This window comes from Crocodylus siamensis, chromosome 7 (assembly GCF_052110815.1).
Source record: "Crocodylus siamensis isolate JL-2025a chromosome 7, ASM5211081v1, whole genome shotgun sequence".
NCBI lineage: Eukaryota > Metazoa > Chordata > Crocodylia > Crocodylidae > Crocodylus > Crocodylus siamensis.
Genome location: NC_143401.1, coordinates 56,775,171 through 56,799,034, shown reverse-complemented (window position 1 = coordinate 56,799,034; position 23,864 = coordinate 56,775,171). Strand labels below are relative to the sequence as shown.

At 49.5% G+C, this 23,864-nt stretch overlaps 1 protein-coding gene and 1 long non-coding RNA gene across 3 annotated transcripts in view; one reads left to right on the top strand and one right to left on the bottom strand.

The window, feature by feature from the left end:
- The window catches only part of LRRC20 (leucine rich repeat containing 20), a 200,804-nt gene extending 188,281 nt beyond the window's left edge, over positions 1 to 12,523 (bottom strand). The window contains exon 1 of one of the 2 annotated variants that reach the window (XR_016443514.1): positions 12,234 to 12,523. The gene's annotated coding sequence lies outside the window, so the exon portion shown is untranslated. The remainder of the gene's footprint in view (positions 1 to 12,233) is intronic. The other variant, XM_090057598.1, reaches the window with a different exon arrangement.
- Positions 12,414 to 23,382, top strand: LOC149859840 (uncharacterized). The gene is made up of 3 exons (XR_016443515.1): positions 12,414 to 12,553; positions 13,320 to 13,499; positions 18,211 to 23,382. It is a non-coding gene; the product is annotated as an uncharacterized LOC149859840 (long non-coding RNA).
- Positions 23,383 to 23,864: the final 482 nt, after the last annotated feature.

The window sequence follows — 23,864 nt, the reverse complement described above, 5'->3', positions numbered from 1 at the left end:
GTTTTTCGTGTCCGGCTGCCCCGTCAACTTACCCCCTTCTTTTTAAGGGGTTGAGGAGGTACTGCACATCCAGAGTCTGTTGCATCTCTCTTTCTTTTAAGGCTTTCTTTGAATATACATGAGACCAGACCCCTTCTGCTTTGCCGGCTTGACCACCTTATCTAGGGCAGCTTGGGAGATATGACCAATCACATCTTTGGCTATGTTTTGTGCTGCATTTTTAGCGTGAGGCTTAATAATCTCCAGACCCCTTCTCAAAAGCGGAACGGCTTTTCTAAAGAGGCTGTGAAATATGCCTCCCATACCTGCCCCATATATCACTGGCACCCCCCGATATCCAGGAAGACCATACCGAGCCTGGGCTTTATAATAATTTCTGTACAAATTAGGGTGCCCATAGTTTTTTACCATCGCCATTGTGCTTTTACTTATTTTAAAATCTCAAAGTCTTCCGGGGGCGTACGTGAAGCTTAACGATCACCTTGCCAAAGCGAAATGAGACGTGTTTGTTCTGATCCATCTTTATTTCAATGCTGATTGTGTCAGTGTGGTGCTGGTTGATGGGGACATAATGCGGGTTGTCGTATGTGATGGTGACAAACCCGTTGTTGCTCCCACGGACAGGGATGCAACGTAGCAAAGATACTGAAACTCCCCGACAAGCTAATGTTCCACAATGCTCATGTAGACATACAGCCAATTGAACCCACCGGTAATATCAGCAGCGAAAGGTGTTTTTTTTAGCAGAGACTCTGGGTAGCATTCCCAAAATATAGGTTAGCTCACCATGCATATAAAAACCATAAGAGTTCTCTTTGGATTTAAGTCTCACTTTCCCGAATGCTCGGTCATAGTGCATAACTAGTTTGGGCGGAGCAGGATGGGTGGTAATTGTATTGTTTATAAGATCCAGTAATTCTGTGATGGTTGTATAATACCCCCAAGGCAGGCTGTACCCCCATTTTTCAGTCCCAGAAATTATTCTGAAAGGCGTGTCTTCGTTGATGTTGTTCCAGCTGTGCAGGTATTGTATTTCTGCTAACCCTATCTCCCAATTCCCCAGCAGATCCAGAGGTTTAACCAGTTGTATGGTAAAGCTTGAGCTGGTGTTCTGCAGAAAAATGCTGGCGCATGCATTGCTGGGCAAAGTAATGTAAAAGTGTAAAAGTTGCCATCACACATCTCGGTCTTCTGTCTGAGGTACCCCTACGTGCTACAAACTTGGTTGGCTTCCACACAACTGTTAAATTTAGACGGCCACCCCAACCATTTCACCAACAACCGCTTCTTTCTTCCCTTTCCTTTCGTTGCTAGAACGTTTTCAACTCTGTAAACTCTGTCCTGTTTGGGGTTCACTTTTTGTAGTTCTTCAGGGTACAAAGAACTCTCGGTAGGTTCATCTTCATAATCTTTTAGGCAGTATACAGGAGTCTGCACGTGTCTAAGGACTTCATAGACAGATTTCATAGACATTAGGGCTGGAAGGGACCTCGCAAGATCATCGAGTCCAGCCCCCGCCCCAGGGGCAGGAAGTCAGCGGGGGTCAGATCACCCCAGCAAGATAGACGTCCAAATGTTTGTTAAAGGAGTCCAGAATAGGTGCCTACACCACGTCTGTGGGGAGTCTATTCCTGACTCTGGAGACTTGGAGCTACTCATCAAGGACTGCCCAGCTTTCACTCCATTTGTCAACAGGCCTCCCTCTTAATAAAGCCTTAAAATGTATTGAATGAAGAAAATTGAAATGTTCTACTGCACAAAATTGCTTGTTTAATTTTTCATAGCGTTTAAATACGTTATTAGCAGGGACCCGGGTTTTCCATTTGTCATGGAAAAATGTGGACATTCTCCTTTAAAGGAGAAAGGGGGCAGGGGGAGCTCTGATTTTCCATGATGAAAAAAAACAAAATCAAATGCCAAAATATATAGGTATTTAGAATTTATTTTATTATAATGATTGAGGCACTGGTAGGACTTCATCCACTATAAAATCTCATCGGTGAATGTTTGTTCATAACCTTTTTCAAACCTCCCTTTGGTCCTAGACAGTCTCACGTGGTCTCCTTTTCTAAACACAGGTGCTGCTGGTTTTATTTTGAAATAGTCCCCGTACACGGTGTTCCACACCCTTTGAGAGTTTGAGAAGTTCATCTCAACCGGCCTGGTGAACATAGTTCTGTTAAAACTGTGGTTGTAGCTCTTTATAAACTGTGGTAACACATCAATGTAGCGAAAGGTGTTGCAGGCTATAAAATACTTCCACATCTTTGATTTTAATGTTCTATTAAACCCCTCTACCACCTGCTGCTTTCACATCACTATTAGTCATGAAATGGTGAATATTATACTGTTTTAACAGCTTGCTTAAAGACTTATTTAAAAATTCTTTTCCCCGATCAGTCTGTAATTTTTGAGGTACACGGCCCTCTGTAAAAATGGTTTTAAAGGCCAGAGCTATTTCACCACCTGACTTGTCTCTTAGACCACAGCCCAGGCATACTTTGATAATATGTCTATAGCTGTTAAGATTGAACACCTTCAAGAGTAAATTGGATGCTTATCTTGCTGGGATCCTATGACCCCAGCTGACTTCCTGCCCTTTGGGCAGGGGGCTGGACTCGATGATCTCCCGAGGTCCCTTCCAGCCCTAATGTCTATGAAATAAGATGAACTTAACCCCACCACTGTGCTTGGAAAACTGCTGCATATCCACCAAATCTGCCTGCAATTGCGCATCACTATCTGAAACAACTGTCTTGTTTCTTTTAAAACGCCTTCTTGCCGGTTTGTGTAGGGTGTAAGTATGCTGATCTGAAAGCCAAGCGGCCACCCCCTTCTGTTCAGAACCTTATTCTGTCTTTTGGTGGCTTCAAAAAGTGTGTTCACCCCACCAAAACTGCCAGCTTCACCAGGAGAGTAATAAACTTCCTTTAACATAGCCTCCTGTGTAGACATGTCTGGTAACCGCTTCCCCCAACACACACCCACGCTAACACCCTTGTGGTGCATTCAAATGCTTGAGGACAAATTTAAACCATGGCACAAAGATACCCTCTTCCAAATTCTCAATGTCTGCTTTGAGGGTCTGGGCTCCTCCATTTGCCTGTTCATTGGATCTTCCTGAACAGGGTCAGGCGTCTCAAAGAGTCTTTGGGCAAGGGGCCGTGTCTCCTCCTCAAAACTATTTCTATGGTAACGCTTTCTATAAAGCCATCTCGGGGTTGTAGTGAGTGGCCCTACAGTGGTTGTGAAAGAATCCATATCCGCCCCTGCTTGCCTTAGCACAGTCTCAGACAAACAGCGTGGTCGCTTGGGAAAGCAGATCGACCTGGTGCGGTTGCCACCCAAATCCCACCCCCTCTACTCATTCCAATTGGCTCAGCATCACTCTTTGGAGGTCTGAGGCCTCTGAAACCTCTGCCAATTGGTTGGGGGTGGTGGGGCAGGTTGTTAAAGGGGTCACACCACCACCCAGCCACCCCACAGACACCTGTCTGGGACCTGATAGGCCATAACTACACCATGTGACCTAGGGAGGTTCTTGCAGCCTGAGGGGTTGGGCTTTGGGGGTCTGCATGGGCTGTTCTTCTGATGACATGGACCATGTGGTGCTGGTGTCACACACCACGTGACTGGGGTGTGAGGGTGGAGTTGCTGATGTTACACACCACATGACTGGGGGTAGGGGTGGAGTTGCTAATGTCACATACCATGTGACTGGAGGTGGGGGCGGAGTTGCTAATGTCACACACCACATGACTGGGGGCAGGGGCAGGGCTGGTGACGTCACACACCATACAAGGGGAAGGGGGCATGGCTAAGGGGGTGGGGCTTCCGGTCCCACCCACCTGTTACATTTGCATCGAAGGGCGGAGAGCCTATATACACTACTTAGGTTCATTACAGCAGCCTGCCCTCACTGGTACAAAATGTAGAAACTGCTAGGATGTGAACTGCTACAAAGGCTGACACTGCAATCAAGAGTTCATTTAAATTGCATGGGCTAGATTCATCTTGAGATACAGGCATTGGCTATGAGCAGCATCTGTGAGACCACGGTGTACAGTGATGGCTCTGGTGTTGGACCTAGCCATGGAACCTAAGATTTTAATCAAGAAATAGGTTCAGATGGAGGCTAGCCATTTCTGTCTCTCCTGGATACTTACATAGTAGCCTTTACCACCATACCCCTCTCCCCTGGTGCCTCAATCTTTAACACAGTTACTCTCACAACGTATCTGTGAGACAGAGAAGCAAAGTAACTTGTACATGGTCAGTCATTCAATTTAAGAAAGAACAGAGATGTAGAAACCAGCTCTATCACTGTAAGAAGAAATGTTCAGTGTCTGTTTTTAGATTCATAGAGTCGGAAGGGACCTCAGGGGGCCTTGGCAGTCAAGAAAAGAGTCACCAACCCTGGGGTCATGTGATCCCAGCCAGGTGTCTGTCCAGTCTCTTCTTGAAGACCCCCAAGGATGGGGCGAGCACCACCTCCCTTGGGAGCCCATTCCAGATTCTGGCAACCCTGACTGTGAAGAACTTTTTCCTAATGTCCAGCCTAAGCCTTCTCTCTAGTAGCTTATTATGGTCATTGATCCTTGTCATTCCAGGAGATGCCCCGGTGAACAGATCATTGCCTACTTCATGTTGCTCTCCCCTTATGAATCTGTCTATCACCACAAGGTCTCCTCTCAGCCTTCTCTTGGAGAGGCTGAAGAGGTTAAGGTCCCTTAGCCTTTCCTCATAGGGCCTTCCCTGAAGGCCTTTAATCAGACAAGAGTCTCTTCTTTGGACCCTCTCCATGTTGTCCGCCTCCCGCTTGCACTACAGCACCCAGAACTGAACACACTACTCCAGCTGTGGTCTGACCAGTGCCACATAGAGGGGGAGAATCATTTCCCTGGACCTGTTTGTGAAGCACCTACGGATGAAAACAAGGTGCAATTGGCTCTGCCAACTGTGTCATCACATTGGCGACTCATGTTCATCCTGGAGTCAACAGTGACTCCAAGATCTTTTTCTGCCTCAGTGGAGCTGAGAAGGTCGCCCCCTAGCCTCTAGGTATGATGGCCGTTCTTCCTCCCTAGATGCAACACCTTGCACTTGTTCTTATTGAACTGCATCCTGTTGCTCTCTGCCCACTTCCCTAACCTGTCTAGGTCAGCCTGGATCCGGTTCCTCCACTCCAGCGTGTTAGCTGCACCCCATAATTTTGTGTCATCTGCAAATTTGGACAGGATACTTCCCACCCCCTCATCCAGATCACTGATGAACATGTTGAACAGCACCAGCCCCAGAACTGAGCCCTGAGGAACTCCACTGCCCACATCTTTCCAAGTTGACATCGACCCATCCACTACCACCCTCTGAGTGCGACCCTTGAGCCAATTTGCTACCCAATCTACTATGTAATCATCCAAGGCAAATCCCCTCAGTTTATTTATAAGGATGGTACGGGATACCTTGTCAAAGGCATTCTTGAAATCCAGATAGATAACATCCACCTGGACTCCTGCATCTAAACAACTGGTGGCCTTGTCATAAAAGGAAACTAGGTTAGTCAGGCAGGACCTGCCTGCTAAAAGCCCACGTTGGTTACCCCTCTGCACATTAGCCAGCGGGCTCCCACAGATGTGCTCCTTGATCATTTTTTCTACGATTTTCCCAGGAATAGAGGTAAGGCTGAATGGTCTATAGTTCCCCGGGTTCTCCTTCCTCCCCTTCGTAAAGATTGAGATGACATTAGCCCTCTTCCAATCCTCCGGAACCTGACCCAAGCACCATGAGCGCTCATATGTCCTTGCCAGTGGATCAGCTATGACCCTTTCATTACCCATGGGGGGAGTCCCTCTGGTCCCAGTGATTTGAATACATCCAGTCCCTCCAAGTGCCTTTTTACCCTGTTGACACTGACCGTCGGTCGACTGATGTTCCCTTTGTTGGTGTCCATGATGTATGTTGAGGATTTGTCTAGATTCCCATTTAAGACAGGGACAAAAAACTCATTGAAGAGCTCTGCCTTTTCCCTGCTTTCTGTCACTAAGCCCCCCTGCCTGTCCTGTATGGGTCCTATGCTACCCTGCACCCACTTTTTGCTCCCAACATACCTAAAGAAGGGCTTTTTATTGTCCTTAATTCCTGACGCTAGCCTGAGTTCTAGAGTTGCCTTGGCCTTCCAGACTGACTCCCTCCAGGGGCAGGCCAAATAAGTATACTCTTCTTTGCTAGCTACCGCCTGCTTCCACTTCCTGTACGCCTCTTTTTTTGCCCTTAAGGTATCTTGGATGCCCCTGGTTAGCTAAACGGGCTTGCTGGCCCCCTTGTCCCCTTTCCTCAGCCATGGGATTGACTCACTCTGAGCCAAAGAATGATTTCCATGAGGAATGTCCACCCATCCTGGACCCTCAACACATCTAAGTTCTTAGCTCCTAGCACCTGCTAACCCATCCCCTGAGTCTATTAAAGTCAGCTTTTTTAAAGTTTAACACCCGTGCCACGCTGGGTATAATGCCCACCCTTCGCTGGATAGTGAATGTTATCATTTGGTGATCGCTGTTCCCTAAGTTGCCTTGAATTCACAGGTCCCCACCAGGTCATCCCCTGTGGCCAACACCAAGCTGAGCAAGGCGTTGCCCCTGGTGGGACACCTTACCTCCTATGCTAGGCAGAGGTCTGAATACAGGTTAAGAACCTGCGAGAGCAGTTAGATCTAGCAGACTTCTCCTCCCAGTATATGTCTGGGTAGTTAAGGTCCCCCATGACTACCATATCTCTAGACCTCACATGGTCTAGAGATATGGTAGTTTTGTTACAGATCAGGATACAATACACTCTCCTTCCAAAACCTGCTGCTACCTAACTAGAGACTTGAACCCTGGACCCTCAGATTAAAAGTCTGATGCTCAACTAACTGGGTAGCTACTCAGGCTCCTTCATTCTGTAACCACAATACACTGTACTCTCTTCAACAGCATAGCCTCGAGACTGAAAAAAATGTTCTTCCTTATCCAAATGTAATATAAACAATGACAGTTAAGTGCATGACACTGTCAGCACTGTGATGTTCACAACCACAAAATTGACTGGCTTCTTCATCTTACAAGGCTTCAGAAAGACCCCCTATGACAGCCGCATCCCATTCATCTTTTCTATGAAGTTAACCAGGATATTACATTTATTACTTTACAAAATACTGTGGATGAAGGTTGCTTTGCACTTAATCAACATTAAGTGACATTTGTTACAATGTAAGGTCATAAATTGGGACTAGCCTTGTTTATGCATGTCTGCAAGTACACTGGGACATCTGTAAGTACATGTACTTAAGAGTTGTAGGCTTGATGTAGAAATTCCTGGGGAGTATCTACAGCAGTGGTTCCCAACCTTTGTTACCTTGAGGCACCCCCCAGTTGCCTCAAGTCCCTCCTCAGAAAATGCCACTTCTTCATTTTCGTTTGTTTTTTGGACTACAGTAAAATACTAGAGCAATTCTTCTGTTACAAAGAACTCAGAAGGACCACAACAGGCAAGAATGTTTTTCACAGAAAAGTAGGGCTGGAAGAGACCTTCACCTAATCCAACCCCCTGCCTGAGGCAGGATCAGCCCTATCCAAACCATCCCATACAAACCATAATCTGAATTCTACATAAGACCACTCTCAATTCTGAAACAACACAGACCTTACACCTTAACCTGCCACAGGCAAAGCAGGAGACCCACAGCTGCCAATGTCCTGCTTCTATTAAATGTCCTCAATAGAGGCTCAAGAGATCCTGGGTAGAGCTCCCCGACTCCGATACAGAAGAAGGCAACCTCCCACCCACTGTCCCAACCAATCTGACCAGGGGGTAAAATTATTTCCTAACCCCAAATGTGTGATCACTTAAGTCAGACCCTGAGGGGAGTGGCAAGACTCTCTACCCAGAAGCCTCTGGCTTTTTTTCCCAGCAGGCACATCAGCACAGCCCAAACCAAGTCCCCACCCTTGGCAGTAGCCAACACCCAATGCTTCTGAGGAAGGCTTAAAATACCCTGACATATGTAGTGGAAAGGGGGGCGGAGGAGGACTACTAGCAAAGCCCAGAGCCATATGAAAAACATATAGTAGAACACAGGCATAGGTACACATACATCAGGGGTGGGCACAATACAGCTTGTAGGCCAGATCCGGCCTGCAGAGCAATTTTGGACAGCCCACAGTGGGGCCCTTGGCTCTGCCTGGCCCAGGCACGGGGGCAGGCCATGGCATGTGCCTGATATGCAGCAGGGCTGGGGTGGTACAGCTGCCAGACTCCATTTCCTGGCAGTGGCTCTATCAGTTGCCACCAGATCCAGCCCTGATGCTCAGGCACCCTAGCCATTCTTCCTGCACCCACCACCAAGGGTGGGACCCACATGGGGAGGACACTTGGGATGGGGCCATGGGCTGGGAGAAAATGGTGTTTGGGAGCAGGACACGTGAGTGGGGCCAGGGGGATCCTGGGATCTTGAGCCGGTGACAATGCGGGACTGCGATAGAGCCACAATGGACTCAGTGCATGTCCCTGCCCACAGAATGAGGGCTCTGCCCTAGCCCTGCACTGCCTCTGCCCCAAGATCCCAGGGTCTCCACAGAGACCAGCCAGGAGCTATGCAGGCAGGGTGCTTCGCTGGTTGGATGTAATTGGAGCATGCAGCTCCCAGCTGGCTTCCATGGAGACCCCAGGATCTTGGGGTGGTGACAGTGTAGGGCAGGGGCAGAGCCCTGGTTCTGCGGGCAGGATTCTCCACCAAGCGCATCACAGCACTGCCCTGGCTCTGGCCCTGACCTTGCATTGTCACCATCCCGGGGTCTCCATGGAGCCTGGCCAGGAGCCATGCAGGCAGGGTAGGCAGCTGGGTGGGCAGGGAGTCATATCCAGAGCTGGGATTTTGGCATGGTGAAAGCACAGAGCCCCAGCCAGGGCAGAACCACCATTTGTTCCCTGTACATCCGTGCCAATGGAACCCATGCCCATCACAGGGGCGTGTGAGCAGCAGATCGCAGCTGTGCCCCAAGCCCTGGCCCCACACTGTCACTGCCCCACATCCACACTCCATGATCCGGGCCTCACCTGCTCCCCCGCTCCTGAACACTGGTCCTAGTCTGCCTGCGGCCCCATCCCACATAAGGAGTTTCGGTGAGTTGTTGTGCAGGCGAGAGAGGCGGGGGTGCTGACCCAGCCTCAACAAATTCCCTGTGGCCCATGGGCCCAAATAATTGCACACCTCTGATCTACGTCATTCCCAAGCAGTGGCTATCCAACCTCTTCTTAAAAGCCTCAGTGATGGAGAGTCCACAGCTCCCCTAGGCAGTCTGCTCCCCTGCCTCGCTGTTCTAATAGGCTAGGGACAGACATTACACATAAACCAGTTTAAGTGGTCAGAAACTGGTTTAAACCTGTAACAGAACAGATGTTCAGTGCACATAAACTCGTTTGAAGATGGCTAAAACTGGCTTGAGATAAACCTGGTTGAATGTAGTACCAGACTGATCTGTCTTAAACTGGTTAATGCAACGTCTGTCCCAGACCCCTTGCTGGTTTCAGATAAACCAGAGTCCCCCAGCATGCTCTCTGGGCTGGGTGGAGCTCTCTGCTCCACAGCAGGGCTGGCCCCTCTCCTCTGCTCCCTAGCTGCAGCTCCAGCAGAGACTGCAGGCGTCTGCCTGCTCCCCCTCCCAGTCCCGTCTGCCTTTACAGACACCTCTCAGCATTAGCTAGCAGACCACATGCTGGCTACGGTCCATCTGTCCTGTAGCAGATGGGACAAAAGCAGAATCAACAGGTAGCTGATTATGTCCCTCTGTTGTTTTCTTAATGGAGTGATAAACACTGTTATAAATTCTCTGCTGCCTGTTCAGAAGGGGGAAGGGAACCCTAATCAGTGTCCTGCTGGGTCCTGGCCATGCCCCCCTCAGCTCAGCACTGAAAATGAAGGGAGGGCTGCTCTAGTGCCCCCCAGCTTCTGGCCTGAGCCACTGCAGGCATGTGCCTGCATGTCTGGGATGTCTTTGCACTTACAAACTGATTTTGCCAACCAGGTTAGACTAACCTGCAAAGATTGAATCAATTCAGACTCAGGCTTTTGTAATGTGGTCCCCATTCACAAGAAGGGGAGTTATAGGCCAGTCAGTCTTACCTTGGTCCTTGGGAAGACCCTTGAGAAAATTATCAAGGAGCATATCTCCAAGGGCCAAGCAGGGGAGGTAATGCTCAGGGGCAACCAACATGGGTTTATTGAGGGCAGGTCCAGCCTGACTAACCTGGTTTCTTTTTATGATCAGGTCACAAAGTCCCTGGACAAGGGTGCTGGGGTAGATGTCGTCCACCTGGACTTCAAGAAGTCCTTTGACAGTTTCCCACCACATTCTCTTAAAAAAAAATGTGGTGACTTGGCATTGATGCCTACAGCCAGATGGGTGGCTAATTGACTAGATGGTAGCACCCAGACACTGGTAGGGGTCATTTTCGACCTGGAGGGATGTGGGCAGTGGAGTCCCCCAGGGCTTGGTCCTGGCACCTGTACTGTTCAACATCTTCATCAGTGATCTGGATGTGGGTCTGGAAAGCACACTGTCCAAATTCACTGATAACACCAAGTTGTGGGGCAAGGTGGGCATGCTGGAGGGGAGAGACAAAATCCAACTAGATCTAGACAGGTTGCAGAGGTGGGCGAATGAGAATAGGATGGAATTCAACACACACAAGTGCAAGGTGCTGCATCTAGGGGGAAGGAACCAGCAACACACCTATAGGCTGGGGAACACCCTTGTCAACACGTGGCAGAAAGGGATCTTGGCGGCTCATGTTCATCCTGGAGCCAACAATAACTCCAATTGGAGGAAGGTGTCAGGTAGGCCCACCGCACCTTGTCATGTATCTACAGCTGCATCACAAGCAGGTCCAGGGAAGTGATCCTTCCTCTCTATGCCACATTGGTCAGGCCACAGTTGGAGTACTGCATCCACTTCTGGGCACCGCACTTCAAAAGGGATGTGGCTAGCACTGAGAGGGTCCAGAGGAGGGCCACTCGCATAATCAAGGGGCAGCAGGGCAGGCCCTACGAAGAGAGGCTAAATGGCCTGAACCTATTCAGCCTCCACAAGAGAAAGGTGAGAGGGGATCTGGTGGACTTTTACAAGCTCACCAGGGGGAGCATCAGGAATTGGGGAAGGCTCTGTTCCCCGGGGCAGCACCCAGGGTTACTAGGAATAACGGCCACAAATTGTTAGAGAGAAGGTTCAGGCTGGACATCAGGAGACTACTTTACAGTTAGGGCTGCCAGGCTCTGGAATAGGCTCCCAGGCTCTGGAATGGGCTCCCAAGCGAAGTGGTGCTCTCTCCTACCTTGGGGGTCTTCAAGAGGAGGCTGGACAGATATTTGGCTGGGGTGATATGACCCTGACACCTGTTCCTGCCCGAGGCAGGGGGTCGGACCTGATGATCTGTTTACATCTCTTCTATATACTAAGTACTATAATACTATGAATGTCTGTCCCTAGCCTTAGTGAAGAAGTTTACCAGATATCCACCCTAAACCGACTTGGCTTCAACTTCAAGCCCTTGGTCTCCCTGCAGCAAGAGAAAAGGTGCTTTCCCTCTTCTCTAGACTGCGAACATACACTCAAGAGATCCCAGCAGAGGCCCACACTCCCAGTTACAGAGAAAGACAGAACCCCACAGTCCGCATCAATCGTGCAATGGGGTAAAATCCCATCCCAACCCCAAATCCGGTGACCCGGCTGACCCCAAGCAGAGGGGCAAGACCCTTTAGGCAGGAACATCCCGCTCGGGCCCCAGCAGGGGCCCTGCTACAGCCCAGCTGCCATTTCTTATTTGAAATTTGGCTTTAACTTGTGAATGACGCTGGTCCCTTAACAGCGCGGGGCAGCCCGCAGCGCCCTTGGCGGCATCGGGAGGCACGAGGAGCTCGGCCCTCCGGCCTGACCTGGCCCGAGGCTGCCGGCTGGGCACGGCCGGGTCCGAGCGGCCGCAGGGCCGGGACACGCCGCAGAGGCCCTTTGCCCCGAAGCAGCCGCAGCGCCCGGCGGGGCGGGCTGCGGAAGCCGAGAGGCCGGGCCGGCACAGGCGCTGGCTCCGCCCGGCACAGGCGCGGCGGGAGGGAAGGCGCGCGCGGCCGGGGCTGCAACCCGACCGGGCCCGGGCCGCTCCCATCCCAGTGCGCGGCGGGGGACACGGAAGGGGCTGCTTACCCGGCGCCGGATCCGCGCTGCTGCTGCTGCTGCTGCTGCTGCCGCCACCGCCGCTCAGGCTGCGCACCCGACCCCCGCTGGCCGCCTGCCCCCGACCATGCTGAAGAGCAGCAGCAGCTGCCTCCGCGGGCGATGCAGGGAGCCGGAGCCGGAGCCGGAGCCAGGGCCCGGCCGGGAGCCAATCAGCGCGGCGCGGCGCGGCGCGGCCCGGCCCCGGGGCTCTGCGCCGGCAGGCGGCGCTCTCTCTCCCGGCCCCGGCCGGCGGCCGCTCGGAGCCCCTGGCAGGGTCAAGGAGCCGAGCGCGGAGTCGCCTCCCGCAGGTCGGTTGCTCGTTCCCGGTTCCTTTTTCAAAGCTGATCCTAACACAAATAACGCGTGGGAGTCGGGAGTTAGAAAGAGTCAGAAAGTTAGAAATGTGTATTGGTGAATAAAGAGGTAATATAACATATCACCTAGCAGGTCCATTGCCCGGAATAAGAAGCTGGTTGTTTTCTGTTCCCCAGGTGACCCTGGATGGCCCCTTCTCTGAACCGGTTCCTGAAGGCAAGAACCTCTTAGGGTGATCTCTCTTACTAGACCAACTACCTCGTTGGGATAACGTTATCCAAGCTTTCCAGTGCAAGACTTTGTCTCTCCCGTGGTGTGATCAGACCTGAGGGAAGATGTCTTGCATTGAAAAGCTTGTTTCATTTATTCCAGCTGCACAGTTGGTCCAACAAGAGATCACCCTACAAAATTTTTGCCTCTCCTGTCATTTCTGGACCATCACAGCTACATGGCTCTTACACTACCGCTTTTTAAACATTTCTCAAACATGGATGGGTAGAAGTGCAACCAGTTTTCCAGATGACAACTCACCAGTGCCTTGAACACTATTTCCTCCTTTCTGTTGGAATTATCCTGCCCAATCCATTTACCTCTCTAATAACTGCATGACACTGATTACTCATAGTTACCTTATGACCAATTAATGAACCCACATCTTTCTCCTTCTCTGTCATTTCTGCCTGGTGGGCTCCCAACTTACAGCAGAATTTTTTTGTTACTGCTTCCTAAATGCATGACTTTCCATTTCTATTATTCCAGTCACTGGGATCATTCAGTTTCTCCTGTGATGAGCAAGGTGTCAAGGATCCAGCATATCTGCGTGACCACATCCCCTAGCATAAGACTTACCATGTGTCCACGGCTGGCGAGGCTGGTGGTTCAGCATGAGGCTCCCTGTCAGCAGTGGTGTCTGGCTGTGCCTGGTGTCCATGGCCTGAGGTGAGTGGCAGGCCACTGCCTGGCCAGTGGCCCCCCCCAGGGAGGAGCTGGTGCTGCTGGCAGCCAGTGGTGGCATGGCCAGCCACTCCTCATGGTAGGGTGTGGGGCTTGGCCAAGGGCAAGGCAGCTGCTGGGCACGGCTCTCCAAGCTGCCAGTGGATACAGCAGCTGGGGAGGTGGGCGAGGTGGGGCACTGAAGGCCTGAGGTCTCCTCCTCCGGTGACATGTCACCAGAGGCGTCAGGGCAGAGTCTGAGCAAGGGCAGGCTGCCCCTTCTGGTGGCACTCGCAGGGGTGCAGCTTGTGTCCAGAGTGCCAAAAAGCAGGTCAGCTTCCTCACGAAGGGCATGGTCTTCTGGGCACAATCGGACCAATGATTGAAGTTGGTCACAGCCACCCATGGTGCCTGCAAAACCTTGGCCTTCACACAGTACTGCCGTGCTGTCTGGGAGTGGCCTTGCACATGTGTCCTAGCTGAAATGGGCTCATAAATGTGGGTATTTGAGTGCCTTCCCCAAATGAACTGCCGCTGGACATTAGCTCGATCCATAGTTTCATAGTTTCATAGTAGCTAGAGTCGGAAGGGACCTAGGTAGATCATCTAGTCCGACCCCCTGCCTTAGCAGGAAAGAGCACCGGGGTCAGATGACCCCGGCAAGGTGCTCATCTAACTTCCTTTTAAAAATCCCCAGGCTAGGAGCCTGCACCACTTCCCCTGGAAGCCGGTTCCAGGCCCTAGCCGCCCTGACTGTGAAGTAGCGCCTCCTAATATCTAATCTAAACTTACCCTCCGCCAGTTTGTGACCGTTATTCCTGGTCACTCCTGGCAGCGCACGGGGGAACAGGGACTCCCCCAATACCTGCTGATCCCCCCTGACCAGTTTGTAGCAGGCCACAAGGTCCCCCCTTAGCCTTCTCTTGTGGAGGCTAAACAGGTTCAGGTCCCGTAGCCTATCCTCATAAGGCCTGCCCTGCTGACCCCTGATCATACGAGTGGCCCTCCTCTGAACTCTTTCCATATCATCCACGTCCCTCTTGAAGTGTGGCGCCCAGAACTGGACGCAGTACTCCAGCTGTGGCCTGACCAGTGCCGCATAGAGGGGGAGGATCACCTCCTTGGACCTGCTCGAGATGCATCTGTGGATGCATGACAGGGTACGATTGGCCTTCTTGACTGCCTCCCCACACTGCCGGCCCATGTTCATCGTGGAGTCAATGACGACTCCAAGATCCTTTTCCGTCTCCGTGCTGGCAAGAGGGGAGTTCCCCAACCTGTAAGTGTGGTGCCGGTTCTTCCTCCCCATGTGCAACACCTTGCACTTATCAGTGTTAAACCCCATCCTATTCTCATCCGCCCACCGTTGCAACCTGTCAAGGTCAGCTTGTAGCCTATTGCACCCTTCTAGTGCACCCACATCCCCCCACATCTTAGTGTCATCAGCAAACTTAAACAGGGTGCTTTCTACCCCCTCATCCAAGTCACTGATGAAGATGTTGAACAGTGCAGGCCCGAGGACCGAGCCCTGCGGAACCCCACTGCCCACGTCCTTCCAGGTCGAGAAGAACCCATCCACTACCACCCTCTGGGTGCGGCCCTCCAACCAGTTGGCGACCCATTTGACCGTGTGGGCATCGACACCACAGTCTCCCAGCTTTTTGATGAGGACAGGGTGAGAGACAGTGTCGAAAGCCTTCCGGAAGTCCAAAAAGACTACATCCACAGCAACCCCTGCGTCTAATGATTTGGTGACCTGATCGTAAAAGGCCACCAGGTTGGTCTGACAAGACCTGCCACTGATAAACCCATGTTGGTTGCCCCTGAGCATGCATTCCCCCGCAAGGCCCTCCTGGATGTGTGCCAGGATAATTTTTTCAAAGAGCTTACCCGGGATTGAGGTCAGACTAACTGGCCTGTAATTTCCCGGGTCCTCTTTTTTTCCCTTTTTGAAGATAGGGACCACATTGGCCCTCTTCCAGTCCTCCGGCACCTCGCCAGAGCACCACGAGTGCTCATAGAGCCGTGCCAGGGGTCCCGCAATGACCTCAGCCAGTTCCTGTAGAACCCTAGGGTGAAGATCGTCCGGACCAGCGGACTTGAACACATCCAGCCTCTCCAGAAGTACCCTAACTAACTCCTCGCTAACCCTTGGCCCAGGCGTGTCTCTCTCGGGGCCCGAGGGGGGCCCAGCAGGGAGGTGGCTGAACTGGTCCCTACTTAGGAAGACAGAGGCAAAGAAATCGTTAAATATGTTAGCTTTGTCATCTGGCGTGATGACTAAGTTGCCCATCGTGTCCTGCAGGGGCCCCACATTACCCGGGACCCTCTTTTTACCCCCTATGTATTTGAAGAAGGACTTCTTATTGTCCTTAATCCGGGAAGCTAGTCCTATCTCCAACTCTGCCTTGGCCCTCCTGACTGCCCCCCTACATCCTCGGGCGACTATAACATAGTCCTTCTTGGCGATGACCCCATCTCTCCATTGGGTATATGCCTCCCTTTTAGCAAGGAGACATTCCCGGATGCTCTTAGTGAGCCATGGGGGTTTATGTGCCCTCCTGCTCCCTTTGACCCTTGTTGGGATTACCTCCCTTTGGGCATGGAGGATCGTCTCCTTAAGGAGCAACCACTCACCTTCGACATCTGGCTCCCTTCCCCTCTGGGTCCTCAGCGCTTCCCCAACGATCCTCCTTAGCTTGTTGAAGTCAGCCCTCCTAAAGTCTAGGGCTGTTGCCTTGCTGCAACAAGAGCACAGCAAGGTCATGCACTTCTTCACAGGTCCAATTGGGGCCCTGAGCACCTGGGGTGGGCATGGGCATGTGGGTGGGGCTCGGGCTCGACAGAGACAATGTGCTGGACATGCTCCTCACCCTGGTTCTCTGGGCCCCCACATGGCTGTCCCTGCAATGCTAGCCCTGGTTGGCTGCCAGCAGCACCCACGACAGGAGCACAGCCAAGGATGGGGAGTTGCACAGCAGAAGCGCTTCACCACAGTGCCTGCAAAGAGACAGAGCTGGGGTTGAGCAGAAGCAGGGAGCAGGTGCTGGCCCTGCTGCCATAGAGAGCAGGGCTGGCAGCCCTGGGAGGAATCTCAGGGCTGAGCAAGGGATGCAACAGATTGCAGGCCTTTGCAACATTCTCCTATGGCCAAGGAGCAGCTCCAGATAGGGGACAGGACAGGCAGAAGCTATTTGAGTCCTGTCCAGTTTGGCACAAGGGGGCCTGGTGGGCTCCTGCAGAGAGCACTGGCTCCTCTAGGTTCCCTGTGTTGTGTGTCCCAAGGCACAAAGTGGCTGGAGGCTTTTATAGTCTGCAGCGAGGGGCTGCCAGAAAGCAGTCCAGCCCTTGGGGAGGAGAGGCAGCCAGCCAGGAGCTCTGGGACTGGGCTCTGGCCGGCCCCTGAGTGGTTAGGTAGACAGAGCACTGAAGCCTCTGTGTTAATGTGTATTAATGTGTCTACACATGCGTTAATGCGCTTTAACTAATCGTGCCTATATTTGATACTTGCTTTATGCAGGTGTCAAATTTAGGCACTATTAACCTAAAATCACTATTTTTAAGGCACATTAGGGGCACACACATGTAGGTGTGCACCCTTAATGCACCTTTAATCGAGCTAATACACATTAAATGCCCATGGGTAAACATGCCCATAGACAAGCAAAACAGCTCTTCACCTTTAAAGTAGGCATAATTTTTGTGTCCCTAGCCTGAATCATGTCCTTGTTGTTTATAAGGGATATTGAACTGTTCTGAACCTGGACAAGCACAATCTCCCTCTGATTAGGGTTTGGATCTTTGCCTGCTTGTTCTCCGTGGTTTTATGCCCCTTTAGTCATGTAATCCTAATGAAAACCCTCTTCCCAAGGGCATAGGGCTGCCTGAGGCAGCCATGTACATCTAAGGGAAGTTATTTTCCCCTTCACTGGAGCATCTTCCCCTTTGGCTTTAATTAGCAGTATTTTTTTAATTAAACCAACAGTCTAGTTAAGAAAGAGCAGTTAATAGAGGGCAGTCCTTCTCAAAAGGCTCTTTCCACAGTGTCTTTTGTATTCTATTTATTTGTGTTACTGATTTTATAGTATTTTCCAGGCTGTCTCTACAGTTTGTACACATTCATATTTTTGGAAACTGAAGATATATGAAATCAACTTTGCTTTGCTTTTAAATTATTTTCTAATGTACTCTCTCAAATAAGGAATCAAGATTCTTTAGGCTTCTTATTTTAAGTGCTGTCCCTGAAAATGCTGGAAGGTTAGAAGACATTTAAATAAAGAAGTGCTTGAAAAATCCAGTTGCCATGTTAGCTCCAGTAACTAGGAAGCTTTCCCTGGCAAGATCCACAAATCTTGCCAAAACTAAACTTTTGTTCATAAAAGAAAACAAACTTCTAACTATTATGATTGTAAAGCTCATCTTTAATCCCAACCAAAAAGCAGAATATTGCAGAATTGTTTTCTTAAATCTGCAGACAGAGAGCTTCAGTGCCTCCACTGCTACTCGTTAACTTTCCCAACAACCAGACAAAATAAAATGCAACAGTCCCGCTTTCTGCCCACAATATTTTGAGCAGCACCTGTGAAAAGCAGCAGATTTAGGCATTGATACTCTTCACTGATGCTCATATAGGGGTAAGGATTAAAAAACAGAGGGTGGGTATGGAGTCTTAATGGAATGTGAATGCTCTTTTCTTTTCTTTTCTTTTCTCTTGCAGTATTTCATAGGCACCGAGGACATTGGGGCCTGAGAGCCCTGGACCCCCTCGGGAACCTGTCCCTAATTGGGTGGAACAGTCTCAAAATGGGAGCATCAAGTCCTGGTCCCAAGCTGCATGACTGAGGGACAGCATTTGTCTTGGGTTCCTAATATAGGGCACGGATGCAGCATTTCCGTTCACCGTGGAAAAAACATGGAAACAGCAGGTTTCCCTTTGCAGGCTGGCAGGGGTCCAGTCTGCAAGGGGCTGCAGGGAGCATGGTGCAGGGGGTGTCACGTGCATGTGGCCATGAATACAACCCAGACAATGGTGGAGAGCAGCCCCCCCACCCCAGCTGCCTGCAGGTAAGTGCATATAGGGGGGCAGATTGAGGCCTCCACAGTGAGGAAGGGAGCTGGGCTGGGGGTGCTGCCCAGCCAGGACAGTGCATCAGGGTCAAGGCAGGGAGTGGGACAGAGCCAAATGTGGCTCATTGTGGGGAGATGCCTCCTTGCTACTGTGCACACTCCCAGGGAGGAGGGTATGGTGGGGCATGAGCCCCACAGATTTGTGAGTAAGGTGGGCATGGATGCAGGCTGCCTGCTGCAAGTCTGGGGCTCCTTGCCCTGCTGGCCTCCCCCAGGAGCCCTGCACCACCCGTGCCACCATGGCAAGGCACCCCCCTACCTGCCTGGCAACAGTGGGGGTGGCAGTGTGGAGTTGTGCCCCTTGCTGCTGCCCGGCAAGTGGGGGCAGCTTGCCATGGTGGTGCAGGACTCCCATGGGGAGGGCAGTAGGGCAGGGAGGCCCAAGTCCGCAGCGGGCAACCCACATCTGTCTCCACCCCCCATGCGCTCTGCTCAGCTCTGCTCTGCTCTGGCTGTGTACCCCTACCCCATCCCCCCGGCAAAAATAAAAATCAGCACCTATGGATGGAATTGCTAAACAGGATTCAAAGACAGATTCCTGCTGGGAAGCTCTATATCCTTCTCCTCCTCCTCCCTCCCCCTAGATGAGACTTGGCTTCTTACCAGGACACCACTGGACAGCAAGATCCCCTACTCTTCCCTTCAGTCTTTGATTTAATTCAGTGCCTCAGGACATTCAAGGTCCTTGCATAGGATGAATGAAGAAATATATACGGTTGCATATGGCAGACAAACTTACATATGAAGCTGGAAGATCAAAATATGATGGAGGAAAATATGAAACTAAAGGAGTGAATGTAGGGAGAAAACGATACGATGAGACAGAAAGGAAATAGGGAATGGAGGATAGTTCAGAAAAAATATATATTATGATGTCTAATGCCAAAGGAATTCTTAGCCATAGGCAGGATTGTCAAACAGTTAAAACAAAAGCAAAGTGATGCAGTATGAAGTTTTTAAACATGTATTACAAAGAAAGATGATTGATGTTTTGTAATAAAACACAATACACAAACAGGAAATACTGTATTCTTCTAATTTATAAAGGTTTGGTTTATGAACAAGGAAGCAGTTATTTTCATCCCAGCTAATAAGCTTAAATATCAGGGCTTTTAGTGTATTTTTTTTGTGGAGCAAAAGTTACTGCAAGAAATTGCTGAACTGTTTAGCAAGTTATGTAGTATTTGAGCCTATCTATCTAACTGAACTTTCATACTGTCGGGGTAAAGCAGATGAATATAGGGCAAAAAAAGTAAACAAAGCACCATTGTTGAAAATAAATGTGAGGAAAAAGTAGGTAAGTAAAGGAGAGGAAAGTAGGGATGAGGAAGGTATGAGCATGAAAGACAAGGGATCCATTCTTATTGCAGTCCTAAAAAGAGATCAGCTCATGCTAAAGTAATTTTTCTGTGGGACTCTTCCTTTAATACAGACTCTATGTGCCCACAGGTTTCTAATCTAGCATCAGGAATTCAGTCCTATGTTACTTACACTTAGCATTCAGTGGAAGATTTGGTTTATGGAAATGCCAGATTGAACAACTGCTGTATAGACTTGAAGTTTAGTTACTGTTGAAACTTCCACTCATTAACTTCTCCTATATTAAAAATAAAAAATGAAATTGACTGTTATTCCATTAAAAAAATTAGGTAAACATAACATTTCACAATAGAAAGAAAGTATTATTTGGTCAGTAGGACCAATAAATAAAACCTGGGCACCCATTAACTTTTTTGCTTTGGGTACATGTTTTCAGCAGCTTCTCAAAATGTATAACTCCCATGCACCCAACAACAGCAGCTCTTGCAGCTGCCACTGTTACTTCTGCTGCTGTTCATGTGTTAGCTGCTGGTCTCCTGGGGTTAATTTGTTTTGCTCTGTCTTCAGATCTGTTGCTATTTAGCTTTGAGTTTGCCTAGGCCAAGCAGTTGCAGTTGTTATCACATTGTAGCTTTGAAGGTTGGTTTTTTTGCCCTAGAAGACTCTGAAGGCCTGTCTCATTTGTATAGGAAGACTTTAGCTGTTCTCCAATTTCTAAAGGAACATTTTAGGTTTTGGCATGTATATCAATTTGGTGTGACATGGAATAAGGCCCACATTCCTGAGGAGAAAACTTTTACTGTAGAAAATATTGTATGTGATGCCTGTAGGGGACTGATGCTTTCATGCCTGTGGTGCTTGTCCAAATCTCACCCAGGACAGCAGGAATTAAAAGATAGTAACCATCTCCTGGTTGCTCAGTGAGAAATGGGTTGCCCTCATTCCCAAGTGGATTAGTATCCACATCACAAAAAACTTCCTTACAGTTAGCTTGCAGCCTCATCAAAGCTAAAAACTAAGCGTAGAAGATGACTTTCTTATTTACTATAGACTTTGTCTGTACTCAAAGTCCCTGATCATCCTTTGTGCCAGAGTTTTAAGCTACCTTTGTGTTGCCTCAACCCAGGGCTGCCGGAAGCTGAGATGGCCTGAGCATTGTTTAAAAGCACTCTGTGACCTACTGTAAATTTCATGGGCTGCGATGGCCTTCAGGGAATCCACCCCAGCAGCTGGCACCCATTGGAGCACAGAAGCACTCTGACTGTGCTCCTTTCTCTGGCATGGCTTTTGTGGCCAGTCCTTTGCTGCTCAGGGATTCTCTTATGCTAAAGAATCTCTGAGTAGCTGAATCCTAGGCTTCCAGCTAACTTGCACTGGTGCAAGTAAAGAACATGGGGGAGTTTAAGAGGGATCCACGGCCCCTGTTAAGAGGCTTTAAGAGGAGAAGAGAGAACAGCAGGCTAGAGCTGTATTCTGGTAGGGATGGCTGAATTTAGGCCAGTTGCATTAGAGGAGGAAGCTCAGCTGTGCAAGCTGCAGCAGAGAAAATGAGGCAGCTTATTGAGCTAAAGGGAGTCACCTAGGCCAAGGGAATGGCATGTGATCAAAACTGGGTGGAGCCCAGGGAGATGCATTCTCAGCTCTGAGGTAGAGCAGGAGTTAGGTCCTGTCTTAAGGCTCTGTAGGGAACATAGAAACAGAAACATAGGGTAGAGAAGTGTTTGTAATGTGCAGAGACCTAAGGTAGAGCAGATTATGTTAGATGTTGGTGAGTTTATGGTTGTGTTTTGTGGTTCAGCTTAACCAGAGGTTTGGGTTGCACCTGAAAGGGTGGGTAGAAATTAGAGGGGTACCTGGAAGGACATGCTGTAAAAGCAGCTTGGTTTGGGGTCAGAGACCTGGAGGGCTGTTATGGAGCAATACTGGGCTGGCATGGGATCAGGGGCCTACAGAGTTGGTTAAGTTAGGCCAAGGCTATGAGGGCTAAGGCTAGGCAGTGGTGCTGAAGCCTGGTAAGAGGGGCTGAAACTGAAGCAGGGGCACAGACACAAGGTAATGGGAGAGCCTTGTTAGGTATAGGTGCCTAACAGGCTAAGTTCAGGCTAAACAAAGCTAGAGGGCACAATGAATAAACCTAGAGTAATCTATGTGAGGCAGCAGTAGGTGGCTGGAGGCCATGATTAGAGAGCTCTTAAGGTACAATTGGGCCAAGTTGAGTCATGACCAGTATCATGGAGGCACAGGTGCCAATAGCATAAGCAGTGCTTTTCAGTAAACTGTTGGCATGAGGAGGACTGGGGTGTCCTGTTAAACAGAGCTAAGATGAGAACAAAATCCCAACAGCTCACTCAACGACTCCAGGAGACAGTCTCAAAATACAAATTACCTAAAAATGTGGCAGGAATGGGGGTGGAGGGTACCCTGAGGAGCCAGGGATGGGGATAGGATTAGTTCAACCACCAGGGAGCACCACAGCTGACTCCAAGCTGTCCTGTTTCAGGGAGACCAGAATCTGGCCCAAGACGGTTAGGAAGGATTCCTAGCAGTTTGGTGCTAGGTCAGCTACAACGCTGAGTTGGACCACATTGGAGAGAGAGCAAGCCCTAACAGTTTCCAGAGTCTACTGCTGTGTCAATTAAACTGCAAAACCCAGTGGTAGGAGCCTAGAAGCCTCTGGAACTGTCTGCATTGGATCTACTAACAGCAGATGTGAATGGGTGGGAAATCACTGGTAAAATTTGCTATTGTAGACAATAGTCCCCTGAGAGAGGAAAGCCCCTGTGTCAGGGCTAAAACAGAATATCAAGGCTATATGGAAGATGACTGCTCTGCCAGTGCTTATGTTGTACCTGTGCTGTGGATGGAGAAGACCTCAACCACCACATCTGCAAACCTGCCACATCACCCCACAGTATCCTGTTATTGGCTCCCAGTCCCAACTCTGTATTTCTAAAGAGTCCATATTTAGTTGATTTCTGCTGCCCTGTGGACCCTCTGCTTTCTTGGGTGTGAAGTCACTGTTGTTCCAGGGTTGAGTTCTCCTTGGAGGTTGCATCCCTCCTGAAGTCAAAATGACTGCTACTTTTCACCAGTATTAAATTCAATGTATCTTTTAAATCAAGTATGAATTTTCTCCTATAATATGTATTTAAAGGTCAATGATGGATGTGTTGAGCTGGTAATTTGCAAGTCAAAACAATTCTTGTAATAAAGTAAAGTGTTACTGGTATTGTGCTTATAACTATAACTATAACTATAACTATAACTATATATATATATATTTTGCCACTCATTCTTTACCTATTACAATCAATTATTAGATTGGAAAAGGAACAGATGTCAGCATTCCCTTGTTGCACCTATAAGCTAATACGCGTCTATTCACGATGCCAAAATGTGGTTTAACTCAGAAGAGTCTTATCTTCTTTCCATAGCTACCCATCTCCTTTCTTGTGTGGTTTGAGCAGCGGCAAAATATTAGAAAATGGTGGTATGTGGCTGATCATTACTGACTTCAGAATAAACACAGGTTAACACAGGCAATTTGTACCACACTTAGTTGTCCCTTTTCAGGATGTCTGGACACTCAGGATCATATCGTCAAATCAACTTATGATCCGTGCATATTTTGACATTGTCTTTCCCATAGTAACAAGCTATATTTTTTTTAATGTATAGTTTTAATTGTGGAAAAGAGCAGAGTTGGTAAAAGGAAAAAAAAAGTGAACTGCATCACTGTAAACAACTACAGTAGTATTACATGGTTACTGCCGCCCTCTCTTGCCTTAAGATGTTGGATTCTGATACTGGTTAGTGGTCTAAAGCAGGGGACTCTAACTCCCAAGTGGGCAGAGACCAGGCTAGTGGGGGCTGCCCACACCACGGTCAGCCACAGCCACCTGTGCTGCTGCACCATGTGCTGGT